The sequence below is a fragment of the Silene latifolia genome, chromosome Y (genome assembly GCF_048544455.1).
Source record: "Silene latifolia isolate original U9 population chromosome Y, ASM4854445v1, whole genome shotgun sequence".
In the NCBI taxonomy this organism is placed as follows: domain Eukaryota; kingdom Viridiplantae; phylum Streptophyta; class Magnoliopsida; order Caryophyllales; family Caryophyllaceae; genus Silene; species Silene latifolia.
The window spans coordinates 282,270,978-282,288,811 of record NC_133538.1 but is presented as its reverse complement, the minus strand read 5'-3'; positions in this window follow the sequence as shown (position 1 = coordinate 282,288,811).

Below are 17,834 nucleotides of genomic sequence, written 5' to 3'. Positions count from 1 at the left end.
AGTGGAGGATACGATCCACTACAAGAGTCTTAGTAATCTTACACCCTAGATGCTCTAGGATGTCAACATATTCGACCATTTTGAGTGCATGGGGACCAACCTTTTTGCCCCTCTCAAGCTTAGCTTCAAAGAAGCGTGCCGCCGCATCGTATTGACGGACTTTTGGTGTTTGTGAAAACATAGTGATCATACGAGTGAAAATCTCGTACCCATTTAAAGGAATGCATGATAGCTTGAGCTTTGGGGATATTGACCATATCAACACATTCTTGATATCATTCAACATCCTCACATAGTCATCATAGGCGGTCTGCACCGCCGATGAAGCTCTTGCGACGGGCTCGATAGGAGGAGCATCGGTCAAGTAAGTGAGCACATTGTTGGACAACGCGACACTTTTGATGTTGGATTCCCATTCAAGAAAGTTACTACCGTCATATTTTAAAATACATTTGTCCATTACGGACCTTAGCCATGAATCTTTGCCTAGTGAAGTAGTCAATGGAGTTGATGAAGTTGTCATTGCGAATTAAAATGCCACAACAAAAAGGAAAAATTAACATTCATTGTTTTAAAATTACTTGTAAAAACATGTTTAGCAAGTTTTAGCATTTATATAATGATCTCCCACTAAATTATATAAATGATTCCAAGACCCAAATATTAAACAAAAATGAGCATCGCTTGGGCGAAACATCTCATAATTGTGTAAATTCGGTAAGTCACGTTGACTAATTCTACCTCTAGAACTCTTGATCGACGAATTTCCTTAAATCCATCTACTAGCCTCGGAACACAAGACCGTCTTATATCCCGTTGAGTCCAACCAATTTTAGCGTGTGATAACCGTTTACCACCCTACTTACCCAAGGTAAAAAGAGAACACCCCGCTTGGGCGAGCGTGGCTCTAATGAACAAGAGATTCATAGGTGTTACTAATTGGTAAGGCTAATCTCAATTTTAGTATTGTGAGAGATCTTGTCAATTTAGTCATAAATTCCTTATAAGTGAATTAATTCGGTGAATTTAAATGACGTGAATTGACAACCGCGAAAATAAAATGCATGTGATTAGCGATTTTGGCATGCGCGAAAATAAAACAAGCAAACATGTAAGCATATGAATAAATCCTAGTATGGCCTCCTAGTTAATAAAAACTAGTCTATTACATTTCGGAAACCAACTCCTTGGTCCCTTGCCTCTTCATTCCATAAGTGGCTCTTCCTTGGGATTTGGAACACCTTCCAAAAATAGACTCCGTCTCGATGCAATCCGTCTTTTGGAAACGCCGGTAAAAAAAACTATTACAAATGAATTACATAGTTATTCCTATTATACATTAATTAATAAAATAAATAAAACTATTAATTAATTACAAACCGACGATACGAGATCGTATTTAATTACAAACAAATCGATATTCCCATTCATTTCGGGTAATAACGATTAAAATTAACTAGGCCATACTAGGTACAACAAGATAAATACTTTAAATAAATGACAATCATTCATTCAACTTAAATAAATATGCTTAAAATGCTGTAAAATGATGCCAAAATCGCCCTATCTATCATTCGTTGGTATCCATCTCGGTTTTTGTGGATTTAATCGATTTTTAACATTTAAAAATCAATAATCAACTCTTAAATCTCATTTAAGTCCAAACTAATCGTCCAAACTGTTTTGAACCTCAAAATTAGTCCTCATTAATTTTATGATAAATAATTAGTCTGATTTGGTGATATTATGCTAATTAAATCGGTAAAATCATAATATTTAAGTAAAAATCCAAAATAATTGAAACATTACCCAAAAAAAATGAAACAAAAATTTTTAATATTCTGGAACACTCCCAAGAACACCAAAATATCAGAAAAATTGCCCAAAAATTCCGGATAAAATTTATGAAGAAAAAGATCGATATTTATAGGTTTTTAACCACTAAAACCAATAAACATCAAAACAAAGTGAAAACACACATACAAAATCATTTTTAACATTAAAATAATATTTTTAAATGTACATAAATTTATCAGGGGCAGAAACAAATGTTTCGAAATTACGATTAATTAATTTCACTTTTATCGACTTTTATCTCATAAAATCAATAAACATGCAAAAAATTCGAACCAACCTTCAACTTTTTGCATAAAATCAGTAGAAAACATGCATGAAATACCATAAAAAATCCATGCACCAAATTAACTTTTAACTATTTTTAGTCAATTTTTTAACAAAAATACGACATTTTGACTTGGTTTTCTACCAAAAATCATTAAAAATAGCAAAATAACTTCAAAAATCACCAAAAAATACCACAAACATTTTGAGATCAGTAGGTATACATGTACCAAAAATTACGTGCTAAAACCTCTTCTAACATAATTTTTGAGTTTTTATAAATTATCTCATAATTCATTAAAATGCTTAAAATCAACATGCAAATTACAAGCCTAAGCTCTGATACCACTTGAAAGATAATAGATCCATATTATACTCTCTAATAAAAATTAAATTATCTCATAATTTGTCATTTAGGTGTTCTATGTAACATGCATGCTAATATGAAAGCATAAAAATGAAAGTATAAGGAAAAACAATTTCCTTACATTGATTTTGTGGTAAAAAGGGCACAAATTAGTTCACCTTACTAGCTTGTTCTTGAGCTTATTCCAAATGGATGATCCTCCTTACTAATCTTCAAAGAGAAGATCTCCTTCTTGTTGCACCCAAGAACTTACCCAAAAATAATAACAAGTATTGAACTAGAACTTGTTAATATTGAACCCTTGATATTATTTATAATATTACTAACAAGTCTTACTAATAAAATTTATTTACTAACAAACTTAGTAAAGATGAATGATATTTTAGAGAGAGGAAGATATTATGTTCACATGCAAATCATCAAAAATGATGTAGTTTAAAAATGAACAAAGGGTGGAGTATAAAGGAAGGGAAAAGTGGCGGGTGGAAGGAGTGTTGGAGTTGACAAATTTTGTCTTATAGTTTTCATCTTACATCACATGCAAAATCTTATATAAGATAAATTATGGTAGTATACAAAATAAGGTGAAATGATTATGTGAGTTCCACTACTCTTATCTTACACGGTCCACTTGCCCATTTATGGGTCCATGTTGGTTCTTATATTTGTTGCACAAATACGTGTAATTTTTATTTTAAACATCGTTTCATATTTAAATGCTTCCATAATTAATTCGTCCATTTCACTCCGTAAATATACGTGTACCACTACACATATTATTTACGTATTAATATTAATCACATTAATCAATTAGTACAATTTTAGTAAATTAATAGTTAATTAACTAAAACCCGTCTCCCAAATTTATTATTCAATTATCACATAATTAAATAATAACTGCCGCTCCTCGAGTTCGCAACTCGAAATCTCTCTAAAAATAATCGACTAACTTTTTAGTCTTTAAATCAAGGGACTAAATAAATTGTATCTCATACAATTAATTAGTTATCAATTGGGGTTCGTTCCTATAGGTGTGACCGAAAGGGTCAGTTGATCACTGCCGTCTCACGACAATAACGTCAAACTCTAGTCAGCCAACCATTATCGATTTACGTTAATCAACTGACGAGGATCAAATAATTAAATATCTGATGATATTCCATTAATGAGATTTAATATGTTAACGCACTATTGTGGAGGACACTAACTCCAACAGAAACAACGTTGGCATAGGGAAAATGCAACAACATGGATGAGATTTATATGACGGCGTAGCATGAAAGACTTCATATGAACTTTTCGGTCCTTGCATGATCTTTTGAATTTGGACTCTCACGGTAAACTCAAGCTCTTTTATATGTGAAAGGATATTTATTTGAGTAGCACTCACTTATCCTCGACTCATGAGAGTGTGCCCGCAATCTAATATGGTAGTCATTTCAAATCACAAGTCAAAAACAATCAAAATGCAAGCATATAAAAGAAGCCAATGGGTAGAAGAAGGCAATATGTAATGGGTAAGAAAGAGGAACATATGAATTATGTTATGTGGAGCTAAGTCAAGCTAGCAACAACCAAGTGAAAGGATGCTTAATCCCTAAACTAAACCCAATATTTTAATACAAATCATAATAACATTCTCCAAAAGACGATAATAAAACATGAAAATTTTCTTAATTTCCACTTCTTCTCCTTTTCCTTAATACAATTCATGCTTCTTTTCTTTTCATTCATTTTCTCTTTTCATTCTTTTCTTTTCAATTTTTTCCACATCTCTTCTTTCATCACTTTTTTCATTTTTCTCTTTTTCGTAACTTCTCTTTCTTTTACCAAATCCGGAAAAAAAAAAAGCAAATCCGGCATAACCAAGCTCACAAAGACTAAAAATAAGAGCATATCCCAAATGAGCATCCTAACACCAAAAACATAGCTACTCGCTTAACAAGGTAGGCAAGTTTATAGTGTAGCTAGATGAATTGTAAACATGTGTAAGGAGGGGCTAAAAATGGGCAACAAAGTCTATGTGAATGGCTTCAAATGCAAGCATATTATGAAAGTAATGCTCATAAAAGAGATGGAATAAAAACCATACTTGTGCATTATTGATGTAACACACACCATAAGGAGACCTACACTCACCTAAGTGAGACCGGAAATGGATGAACCGGTCCAAGGAGGCTCTACCTTACCATCTTGTGGCTTGCCAAAAGTCGAGATTAAGCCTATTTGGTTCAAATTTCATCTTCCACCTACTATGCCAAGACATCCCCATGTATGCAAAACCCGTCAAAAGTGCGACTCATTAGATTTAAAAAGCTACAATATGGGAAATGCAAAGAGGAAAGTCATTATGTATAAGACAAAAGGGTGGACACAACAACCAAATTTTTTCAAATTTTTCAAATTTTTAGTTTAGTGGATTTCCCATAACCAAACTCACTAAATCCCTCCCCCAAGCTAGAACAACATATTGTCCTCAATGTGTAAAACAAAGAAGGACACCCAACAAGGGGTGATGGGATGACACATGCGGAAATAAAGAAAGGAAAGAAAGCACACAACCGCGTAGAAGCTCCCCCAAGCTAGGTTAAAAAAGGGGTAAAGTCCAATCCAAGTAGCAAAGTACCTGCGAAAGACAAGCTACTATATACAAAAGCAAGCTAAATTTCTTATTGTCCTAACTATTACATCGAAACCAAATTGAAATTGCAATAGTCCAAAAACTATAAATTGTCTAAAAAAACATAAATAAAACAAATTTTCCGAAATAAATATCCGTTGTCTCCTAAAAAGCATGTCAATGCCCTTAGAAGTTGATCATATTCCTGCGCATGAGCAATACACAAGCATATGTAAGCAATTGATAAGATATAAGCATGAAAGATCAAAGGCAAGAAAGGATTAATATTATCAAATTGCCCATAAGATATTTCAAATAGAACCACCGTACTCCACTCGTCAGCAAGAGATGGAGCATCATGCTTAAGACCGTAAAATAAACCGTTAGTGCAAATATTATAATCATGAACGGTCTCAATTTGGTGGTATGAAAACTCTAAGTGGTAGGACTCATTAAAAATGAGGGGTTCATCCTACTTATCCTTTAAATGAAAATCACTAAGTCCTCCATCAACTTCGAATTGGTCAACTACATCTCATGTAAAAGGATTTTCAAAGGTTTCACATGTCTCGGGTAAAACCTCATCCGTTTCACTATGGTCAGGCTCAAGCTTATCCATGGCACGTGTGTCAACTACCTCCTCCACGAAATGGTAAATTGGAGCGACAATAGGAGTATTTCAATAATGAAAGTCGGTTCATCGTCATCGTCATCCAATAATTCAAAATGGTTAGGATCAAAAGACTCACATTGGGAGGTTAGGAGAGCATGAGGAGAGGAAATAATCTCACATTGGCTTGCTTCCTTTTGAGAAAATTGTTCCAAACAAGCTTGAAGCACTTTGAGCTCCTCTTGAATACGCCATATATCCAATTGCCGCGCTAACCCTCAACATTCGGTAGCCATGGAATCTAAGAAATTCCAAAGTTCCGGCCCAATCATGTTATAGAGACTCCTATTACTCAACTTTAGAGCCAATCCACGGGTCTCAAAATCCATGCCACCAAGCACGAAATGACCCAAGTAATCCCCATCAAGGACATGTCCAAGGGAGATGAGACCATCGCAAAAGTAGTAGAATCGGTCAAGATAATCAGGAAAAGGCTCATCTTGGAGTTGTGGGACGAATTCGTGGAAAAGGCTTTATTACTTACAAAATAGGCACAAAACTACAAACAAACCGTTAGATTATCTCGAGGAACAAGTGTTCCTCGAGACAAAAAAAAAACGATAAAATTCAACAACTAATTAGCAAACAAAACCGTGCTCCCCGGCAACGGCGCCAAAATTTAATAGGCTATCGCACACCTATGCAAAAATAAATGCTCTAGACACAAATGAATGTAGTACGTAGGGGTCGAATGCACATAGAGACGGTAGTTGTTAATTAGTTGTTATGAAGCAAATTTTATCTTGAGGTCGGTTAACGTATGATTCATTGTTTGGATAATGGAAGAAAATAATAAAGATAAATAAATAGTCTAGGGAGGTCGGGTTACACATGCAAATTATGTAAATGCTCAAATTAAACAAAGAAGTTGATATATCGCTAATTATTTAGGCTTAAAGACACCCACCTCACGATGTTAGTGTCAACCATAGACCGGGTCCTAGAGAAACTCTCGTTTATGACTAGGTCGTCCTACTACACATGCTTAGTCTAATCCGATTCCGTGCCTCTCGACTTATAGAACGAATTAAAAAAATTAATCTAAGATAGTGATCACTTATCAAAAACTAACAAAACAATGCAAACATGTAGAAGAAACAATGAAACGATATTATAACGTCCTTGTTCAACAATTGCAAGAACTACTTATGCATAGTTTCCCTTATTCCCTAGACAATTGATTTACTTATGCATAATGAAAACTAATCTAATGACATATGAAATGATAAAGATAAACATACTAGAAAATAACAAAATAACACTAGAAATGAAATTACCTTGACAATGTAAATAGAACTTGAATATAGAAGAACAAATACTTGAAATGGAAATTGTAAGTGAAATTGTAATATAAATTGAAATGCTTAAAGAAATTGTTTATAACATACAGGAAATGATAAAGGGGAAACCTAATCTAAACTAAACTAAGGACTAAAAATAAGAGTATGAAAGTGGTGTAGAAGGTATGTAAGAAGTGTCCTTTAGGTCCTGGATCAACACCCTTTATATAGGGGTGAAGGGAGTAACGTAAGCAATCAAGAGGGGGCTAACCCCGATCGGGGTCGTGGTTATTTGGCTCCGTCTTCTTAATTCTCTAGTTAATGCTCAAGCAATCCTAAGTTGATGTTTAATGCCTTGTTTAATCACCCGGTTAAACTCTTCAATTAGCATCCTAAGCTTCACTAAGCATACAATGTTTCCACCTTAGTTGGACCTCAAATCTTGGGCTTGACTTTGCATAAGACTTCATTTTGCATTTCTCTCTTTAATCCATATCTTTATGCATGCAAATCCATGTAATACTTCAAGGTTAGTCCAACTCATGCTCCACACTTAGCCTTGTATACTAGCTCTTGCAAATTTGTTAGTGTAACACCCCCATACTCCAAGTGCCTTACCAGGACCACTCAGGTATGAAGATATTACCATCTCGGTTACCCGAGGCAATGATAATTAAATAAACAATGAAGAAACAACATTTAAATATAAATACTTAGTGGAGAGTACAATTCTTAAAACCAAACCAAAATGCAATACATGTTCTCAAACTGACTGTTCTAACTGAAATGTAAATAACTAATAAGCTACAGCGGAAGACTCTTATCATCATGTCGTGGCCATCCCAGCTATCCCAGTACTCATCTCAATACCTGCTCAATATCTGCTCACCATCCCGAATGGATCACCGCAGTTTACAAAACAACACCGGGTCGATACTAATCACACAATTCAATATATACCAACAATAAGATAAACAGATGACTTAAGCGTCACACACACACAATCACGCCAAATCCAATGATCTCAATCACCGACCGTCCACCGGACCCCACCCGCGATGGGGGGACCGCACCTTACCCACCAAATCCCCGCTTCACATAGTGAGCGATAACCCTGTCCATTAATGTGCACATCCCTTCTGTGGCGGGTTCCACAGAAGGCGAAACTAGGGCGTGAAGCCACTCCCGCAAGTGACCCCACTCAGCCGAGGCCACGCCTCGCGAACCATCAACAGCGATCACAACCACAATCACAATACAATTACTACATCAAACAACCAAACACAATACATCAACCAATATCCCATTATGGGACTAATACTGAGTAGGAAATCCTACCTGGTAAGCACACAATCAGATGGTCTCTACTGGTGAATCAAAAAGCTTCTTCTATGAACCCTCCTCCTATCATACAATACATAAAAGGCTACCAAATCACATACTACACATAAAACCCCCAAATCTTTAAATTAGGGTTTAACCAAATCAAAGGAAAGACAATAAAAAGGGTACATAGATCTTACCCTTGACGCAAGAAACTCAATGGTATAGTCAACGCTAAGAACTGACCTTCCAAACTCCGGGTATTGCTAATAATGCGATTAGGATGAAGAACTTGCTTGCTTTCTCTCTTAAACAGTAATTTAGATTTTGTAAAAGTGATTTAGAATAATGACGACAAAGCTTAAATACCTTAATCGCATAATTAACAAAACCCGAGAAAACTCCCCGTAAAACCGGCTACTCGATCGAGTACCCGAGGTACTCGATCGAGTACCCCCATACTCGATCGAGTGCCCCAGCTACTCGATCGAGTACCCAACAGTCGAAACTTTTCTAAACGCAACTTACCCTTACTCGACAGAGTAAGGCCTACTCGATAGAGTACCCCAAGACTTATAAATACGGAGTATTACAGTCTTCCCTCCTTAAAAGGAACTTCGTCCCCGAAGTTCAAACCACTACTAAACAAAGGTACTCCCATAACGTTCCCGACTCAACAACCACAACAAAATTCAACATAAAACATGTTACTAACCCAACTCATCCTGACAAACATCCCGACACAACATATAAAAGGGGTATAAAACTCTTAAAAACTGTTCGCGATCATCTCCTACCCCCCTAAAAGAAACAAGGTTACGTCCCCGTAACCATACATACCTGATCAAAAAGAAAAGGGTAACGCTCTTTCATAGCCTCCTCTGGCTCCCATGTAGCTTCCTCGGTCTCGTGGTTAGACCAAAGGATCTTGAGCAGAACTGTCTCACCACTCCTAGTCTTTCTAACCTTTCGGTCTAGCATCTGTTTAGGCACCTCAAGATATGATAAGGACTCATCTAGCTCTAAGGTCTCGGCCTCTAACACATGTGACGGGTCACTCACATACTTCCGCAGCTGCGATACATGAAACACATTATGCACTCTCTCTAATGCAGTTGGTAAAGCCAGACGATATGCAACTTCCCCAACCCGCTCTAAGATCTCATACGGCCCTATAAACTTCTGACTTAGCTTGCCTTTCTTCCCAAATCTCATAACCCCATGCATAGGAGACACTTTCGAAGAACCTTATCCCCAACCCGAAACTCTATATCCCGCGATGTAGATCTCGCATAACTCTTTTGTCGATCCCGAGCCGCTCTCATCCGTTCCCGATCATGTTAACTGTTCCACCATCTCATGCACCATCTCTGGTCCTAAAACCACTTTGCCTCGGACTATCGTCCCAACAGATTGGACTCCTACATCTTCTCCCATACAAAGCCTCGAACGGTGCCATACCAATACTAGTGTGATAGGCTTTGTTATTGTAAGAAAATTCTATCAAGTCCAACCTCTTGCTCCCACTACCACCAAAATCCATCACACAAGCTCGCAACATATCCTCAAGAGTCTTGATTGTTCTCTCGAGTCTGCCCGTCCCGTCGCGGGGATGAAATCTTTGTACTCATCTTCAAAGTTGTTCCCAACGATTCCTGCAACTCCTTCCAAAACCTCGATATAAACCTCGCATCTCTGTCAGACACTATGTCTTTAGGGACTCCATGTAACTTAAGCACGTTCTTTCGATAGGCCATAGCCAGTTGTGCCTTAGTCCACGTATCTTTCATTGGAACAAAGTGAGCTGACTTGGTCAGTCGATCCACTATTACCCAAATCATGTTGTTACCTTGTTGACTCTTTGGCAAACCCACAATGAAATCCATGGAAATGGATTCCCACTTCCACTCGGGTACCTCTAAAGACTGAATCTTACCTTGTGGTCATCGCTTGTTCCCCTTTAACTCTACGGCATGTCAAACAACGGGACACAAACTCAACTGTCTCTTTCTTCATCCCAAGCCACCAAAACGTTTTCTTCAAATCCTTGTATAGCTTGTCACCACCCGGATGTACTGAATATGGTGTGCAATGTGTCTCTGTCATGATAGTCTTTTTCAACTCTTCATCATTAGGAACACACCACCTACCATCAAACCTCAAACTACCATCTGTATGAGTAGAAAACCGGGACACTGTCCCTTTCTCTACTCCAGCTCTCCACTCCACTATCTTAGGGTCCAACGCCCTTACCTCGAATATCATCATAAAACTCAAGTTTTGTCTTGTCATATCACCCATGGCATCTCCCTTTTGCATCATATGTATCCCAAAGCTCGCTACCTCATCTCTCAGCCTCATCAAAGATAGAGCTGTACACAGAGAATGTACACTCTTCCTACTCAAAGCATCAGCTACAACATTGGCCTTTCCTTCATGGTAGATGATTTCCATGTCATAATCGCCAATCAACTCCATCCACCTCCTCTGACTCATGTTCAACTCCTTCATACGAGTGAAGATGTACTTGAGACTCTTGTGATCAGAAAAATACCTTAAAGATTGCTCCATAAAGGTAATGTCTCCAAATCTTGAGAGCAAACACCACACCCCAACTCCGGATCATGAGTAGGGTAGTTCTCCTCATAAGGCTTCAATTGCCTAGAAGCATAGGCAATCACTTTACCATTCTGCATCAACACACATCCCAACCCATTCTTGAGGCATCGTATAAACCTCAAAGTTCTCGGTCCCTTCAGTAATGCTAAGACAGAGGCGTGGTCAAACGCTCCTTTAATGTTTGGAACGTCGTCTCACAACTCTCATCCCAACGAAACCTGTTCTCTTTCCTCATCAACGCTGTCATAGGTCTAGCTATCTTGGAGAAATCCTTCACGAACCGTCTGTAGTATCCTGCTAAACCCAAGAAAATCCTAACCTCGGCAACATTCTTTGGTGCTTCCCACTTTGTCACTTTACTTCTATCTTCGGGATCCACACTACCCCATCTTTAGAGATCACATGCCCCGAGAAAAGCAACTTTCTCTAACTTAACTCACACTTGGATAGCTTAGCATACAACTCATGATCCCTCAAAGTTTACAACACGATCCTCAGATGCTCCTCATGCTCCTCCTTAGTCTTAGAGTAGACTAAGATATCATCGATAAATACCACTACAAACTGGTCCAAGAACTGTCTAAATATTTTATTCATCAAATCCATAAACACTGCCGGTGTATTAGACAACCCAAACGGCATCACCACATACTCATAATGGCCATACCTCGACGTGAAAGCTATCTTTGGTATGTCCACCTCTCTAATCTTCACCTGATGGTACCCCGACCTCAAATCAATCTTAGAAAAGACTGATGCACCACTCAACTGATCAAACAGGTCATCTATCCTTCGTAAAGGATACTTGTTCTTTATCGTCACGCGGTTCAGCTCCCTGTAATCTATGCATAACCTTAAACTCCCATCTTTCTTCTTCACGAAAAGAACTGGTGCTCCCCACGGCGATACACTAGGTCTAATGTATCCCTTTTCTATCAGATCATCCAACTGCTTCCTAAGCTCCTCCATCTCCTTAGGACCCATACGGTACGGTGCCTTCGAGATTGGCCCCGTCCCTGGTTTCAACTCAACGGTGAAATCTATCTCCTTCTTTGGTGGCAACCCCGGGATCTCCTCTAGAAAAACATCTGCAAACTCTCCCACCACTGGTATCTCATCAACTGTCGGACTCTCTATCCGGTCATCTCTCACATGGCACAAGATCAAAGGACATCCCTTCCTCAGATAAGACTTCAAGGTGACAGCTGCAATCAACTTAACTTTGGGTTTGACTAGAAACCCACGATAAGACACACTAACACCCTTAGGACCTCTTAAAGACACTTTCTTTTGATGACAGTCTATCTTAGCTTTATACTTTCCTAACCAATCCATCCCGACTATCATCTCAAAACCGTCAAAAGGAAACTCTAGCAAGTCTACAGGCAGATCAACTTGCCCAACTATCATAGATACATCTCTAAACAATCTCCCACATGATACAGACTCACCCGAAGGTATAAAAACTCGCTCACTAACAGACTCATATACCCTCAAACCCAACTGTTTAACATGACTCGAAGACACAAACGACTGAGAAGCCCCCGAATCAAACAAAACAAAGGTAGGAATACCATTTACAAGAAAAGTACCGGTGATAACGTGCGCATCTTCCTCAGCTTCTTTCTTCTCCATCATGAATAACTTGCCACTGATCTTCTGCCCACCTCCCTGGACAGTACTGGCTGATGTGGTCGGCTTAGCACGTGACCCTTGATTGTTGTTGTTGTTCGTTGGTGGTTTCTGATAAGAATTACCGCCGTTGCGGTTGCCTCCACTCTGGTAACTCTGACTTCCCCGGTTTGGCCATGATCCGGCCGGTCGTTGCTCGTGAAGCTCACGCGAGTCTGGGAAAGATCCTGGTGCACTTGTGCACTCATGTCTCTTGTGGCCTACACCACCACGGCTATAGCAGGTCACTCCCCAACTATTACTCACACTTCCACGGCCACGCCCAAAGGAAGCCCCAGCACTGAACCCTAACCCAGAAGAAAACCCCTTAGACTGGTTGTGGTTGCCTTTCTTGTGATTAGAATGGCCACCACCCTCGCTCTCAGACTTCCTCTTCTCACCACCTAACCTCTCCTGAGCCATCTCCACCAACCTCTCAGCTCTCCCAGCCCTCTCATAAGCTTCCTTAACATCAGTAAGGACTCCCACGGGTAACTTATCCATAATCTTCGGGGTCAACCCCCTCTCAAACCTCAACGCCAGGTTCTCCTCACTCAAACCCATATCCTCAGCATACCTAGACTTCTCATTGAATTGCTTGTAGTACTCGGCTATAGACATCTCAGCGGTCATCTTAAAGCTGTCAAACTCTTCCCTCAACTTACTCCTCACATGTTCCGGTACAAACTCCTTCCTCACAGCCCTACGGAACTCCTCCCAAGGTATAGCAGGTAACCCTTGGTTTGTATATATCTCCTTAGCACTCACTTTCACTGTATCCCACCACTTGCCAGCTGCCTCCCTCAGATAGAACGCAGCCTGTTCCACCCTCATCTCATCAGGACAGTGAACCAAATCTAATATGTTCTCCATCTCTCTCAGCCAACTATCAAGAAGGTTAGGCTCCCCAACTCCCTTGTACTCTTTCGGGTTAAACCTCGCGATATAGAGGCTGATTTTAGAATGATCAACCTCCTTCTCCTTATACTTATCCTTATCCTTCCCCACAGTCTTTAAAGCCTCAGTGAGAGCATCCTGATGCTCCAACATCTTAACGATGTCATCTATGTTCATAAGCTCAGCTCTCGCGTACAAAGCAGTCTTCTTGGGCGGCATCTTGAAACTATATATAAGAAAGGGTATACATAAACACACGTACTAAACCTCAAAACATTAAAACACGCTGCCTAGAACCTACTCGATCGAGTTCCAAAACACACTCGATCGAGTAACGGGCTACTCGATCGAGTGCCCAACATACTCGATCGAGTACCCAAACATCAGACCCCAAACAGTCCTTCTGATATCTAACATACTCGACCGAGCTAGGCTACTCGATCGAGTGACCCCCTACTCGATCGAGTACCCCTAGTTACTCGATCGAGTACCCAAAAACACGATTCTGGACTCAAAATCGTCAAAAACCCACCCGATCGAGTCAGTCCCACTCGATCGAGTCATGCCAACTCATAAAAGCTACCCGCATGCTACGTCATATGCTAACATGCTAAACTTTATAAAACCACATTATATCATAACTAAACATGCTACGCATCTTTTCATACGATCTACGAGATCACTTCATCATGTTATTAAATACCACATTGTAAAACATTCAACATGCTATCATACCATCATCAGTTTCCACACATCTCCAATTTTTCTTTCACATTCTTAACTTTCTACTTCAACATCCAACAATCACACATTTCATCACATTCTTACACAAGTTAACCAAACACACATACGACTCGACAAACACTCCCCCCATGTGACCGGTTCAAAATTGTAGGGCGACTTCGCGACTTTAGGACGTCTCCCAAGCCTTTGCATTAGCTCCTACAACTTTTACCCCGGGTTCATTTTAATTGACTCCCTACGTTCATTAGGTTCATTGGTTACAGGTTTCAGGATCGTCGCTCTGATACCATTTGTAATACCCCCATACTCCAAGTGCCTTACCAGGACAACTCAGGTATGAAGACATTACCATCTCGGTTACCTGAGGCAATGATAATCAAATAAACAATGAAGAAACAACATTTAAATATAAATACTTAGTGGAGAGTACAATTCTTAAAACCAAACCAAAATGCAATACATGTTCTCAAACTGATCATTCTATCAAATGTAAATAACTAATAAGCTACGAGCGGAAGACTCCTATCATCATGTCGTGGCCATCCCACTATCCCGTACTCATCTCAATACCTGCTCAATATCTGCTCACCATCCCGAATGGATCACCGCAGGTTTACAAAACAACACCGGGTCAGTACTAATCACACAATTCAATATATACCAACAATAAGATAAATAGACACTTCACATCACACACACACAATCACGCCAAATCCAATCATCTCAATCACTGACTCTCCACTGGACCAGCCCTGCCAGTGGGGGACCGCAGCCGTACCCACCAAATCCCCGCTTCACATAGTGAGCGATAACCCTGTCCATTAATGTGCACATCCCTTCCGTGGCGGGTTCCACAGAAGGCGAAACTAGGGCGTGAAGCCACTCCCGCAGTGACCCCACTCGGTAGAGGCCACGCCTCGCGAACCATCAACAGCGATCACAACCACAATCACAATACAATTACTACATCAAACAACCAAACACAATACATCAACCAATATCCCATTATGGGACTAATACGAGTAGGAAATCCTGCCCGTAAGCACACAATCAGACGGTCTCTCTTTTCTTTGAATCAAAAAGCTTCTTCTATGAACACTCCTCCTATCATACAACACATAAAGGCTACCAAATCACATACAACACATAAAACCCCAAATCTCTAAATTAGGGTTTAACCAAATCAAAGGAAAGACAATAAAAAGGGTACATAGATCTTACCCTTGACGCAAGGAACTCAACGGTATAGTCAACGCTAAGAACTGACCTTCCAAACTCCGGGTATTGCTAATAATGCGATTAGGATGAAGAACTTGCTTGCTTTCTCTCTTAAACAGTAATTTAGGTTTTGTAAAAGTGATTTAGAATAATGACGACAAAGCTTAAATACCTTAATCGCATAATTAACAAAACCCGAGAAAACTCCCCGTAAAACCGGCTACTCGATCGAGTACCCGAGGTACTCGATCGAGTACCCCCATACTCGATCGAGTACCCAACAGGTCAGAAACTTTTCTAAAACGCAACTTACCCTTACTCGACAGAGTAAGGCCTACTCGATAGAGTACCCCAAGACTTATAAATACGGAGTATTACAGTTAGAAATAAACTCCTAAGAGCTCAAATTCCTAAAAAATGTGACAAACCATGCAAAGACAACTAGAACACAATATTAGTTCATAAAAACACTAGATTAGTGCAAATGACCAATATATTAGAGCTAAAGTAGGGGGTAAAAGTGTACATAAAATAGACTTATCAACTACAATGCAATTGCAATCCCTCCACCACCCCCCCCCCCCCCAAGCTAAACACAACATTGTCCTCAATGTGCTAACATGTAAATCACCCAACTAAACTATAAAAATGTCTCAAAGCACATAAATAAGAAAGACAAAGAGTCATATTTAATGGGTTGCGAGAAAATAACTAAAGTGCAAAGCAAAGAAAACTTATTAGACTAGCTAGCCTCCCCCCAAGCTAGTATGTATACGGGGGACTCTTCCTTTCATCATTCATTCAAGAAAAGGTCAAAAATTTGAACCCCTTCCTACCTTTCTTCTTACCACTACCACTTCTGGATGCTTCACCTTGATGACCACTTCCACTAGAATCATCCCCTTGGAGAGGAGTGACATATTCACCAATGTTTTGCCCACTTCCAAGTTCATCTCCATAGCTACTATAACCACCATAGCCACCACCATATCCACCAAATCCTCCATTAAATGCCTCAAATCCATAATATGAACCACAAAAATCCGGACCGGGAGCATAAGTAGTATAAGTACCTGCATCATGATTAGAAGGGGGAGGAGGAGGAAATCCACTCGGGGGATAGTTATAAAATGATGGGTGCGGTCCCTCCGGTTGGATTACCCCTTTCCTAGCAAAATGATCGTAAATAGGATGCAATGCAAGTCTTTGATCATCACGAATGGCATTAATATTAAGACTAAGATCATGCATCATGTCCATCATGTCTATGCTAGAGGTGGAACGGCGTGCTTGAGAGGGTTGACATCTCTCACGCCGCTCAATGGTAGTAGGTGCCTCACCTCGTAGTGGCAAGTGATAAACAGTGGGGTAAAGGGGGCACTCCCATGATAGGGCTTGGTATGGACTAAGGCCTTTATTTCTTTTTTTCTCTTCCGGTAGACTCATCGAGTTTTGTCTACCAATTTTCCAAATCATGTTTGGATGAGAATCTCTAAACCAACTGTAAGATAAGAAGTATTCATAGTCAAGTCCAACCCCCTTTTCCCTAGTGGTAAGTAACGGTCTCAAGTCGGTGGTTTCTTGGTTAAAATGGCATAAATGATGAGCAATTTTAGTAACCAATCCTCCTAAGACAATTGAACTATTTTTCTGGTTACATTGCTTGGTCAAATGTACCGCAAAGTGGTAAGGGATGTTTATCCCCCATTTATCATCACCATTGACATTAAGAAAGGCACCCAAAATCTCAACCTCTATTTTCCTCACCGAATGAGGCTCATTCTACGGAAGAAAATCCACCCCATAAACCTTTGCCAAACGTGAATGTCGGGGTAGTGAATTTATTGATGAGGGACATGGTCCCAATTAGTAAAAGGGTGGTGAGAAATGAAGTTCCATGTTATAACCGGGTTGTAAGAGTCGGGTGATTCAACGAGCAAGTCTTGATGAGGCAATTGAAAAATGTTAGCAAATTCCGCTAAACTCAATTGATGGTCATTATTAAACAACTGGAAACTTACAAAATGTATAAAACCTTCCTTTTTCGACCTATGAAATTGAAACGAGCTCAAGAACTCAAGGGTGAGTTCGGGAAAGGTCTTATAGTCCATGGTGTAACAATGTTTCATACCAAGGTTCTTAAATAATGCCTTTGATACCCGTCGTGAGGTGTCAAAAATAAGATTTATAATTTCCAACTACAACTATAGCTAGTGGCAGTCGGGTCGAACCACAGAGAGGAAGATGTAAATTCTAGTTGTCTAAATTCAGTCTAAGGTAACAAGTATGGGGGTTGAGTTGATT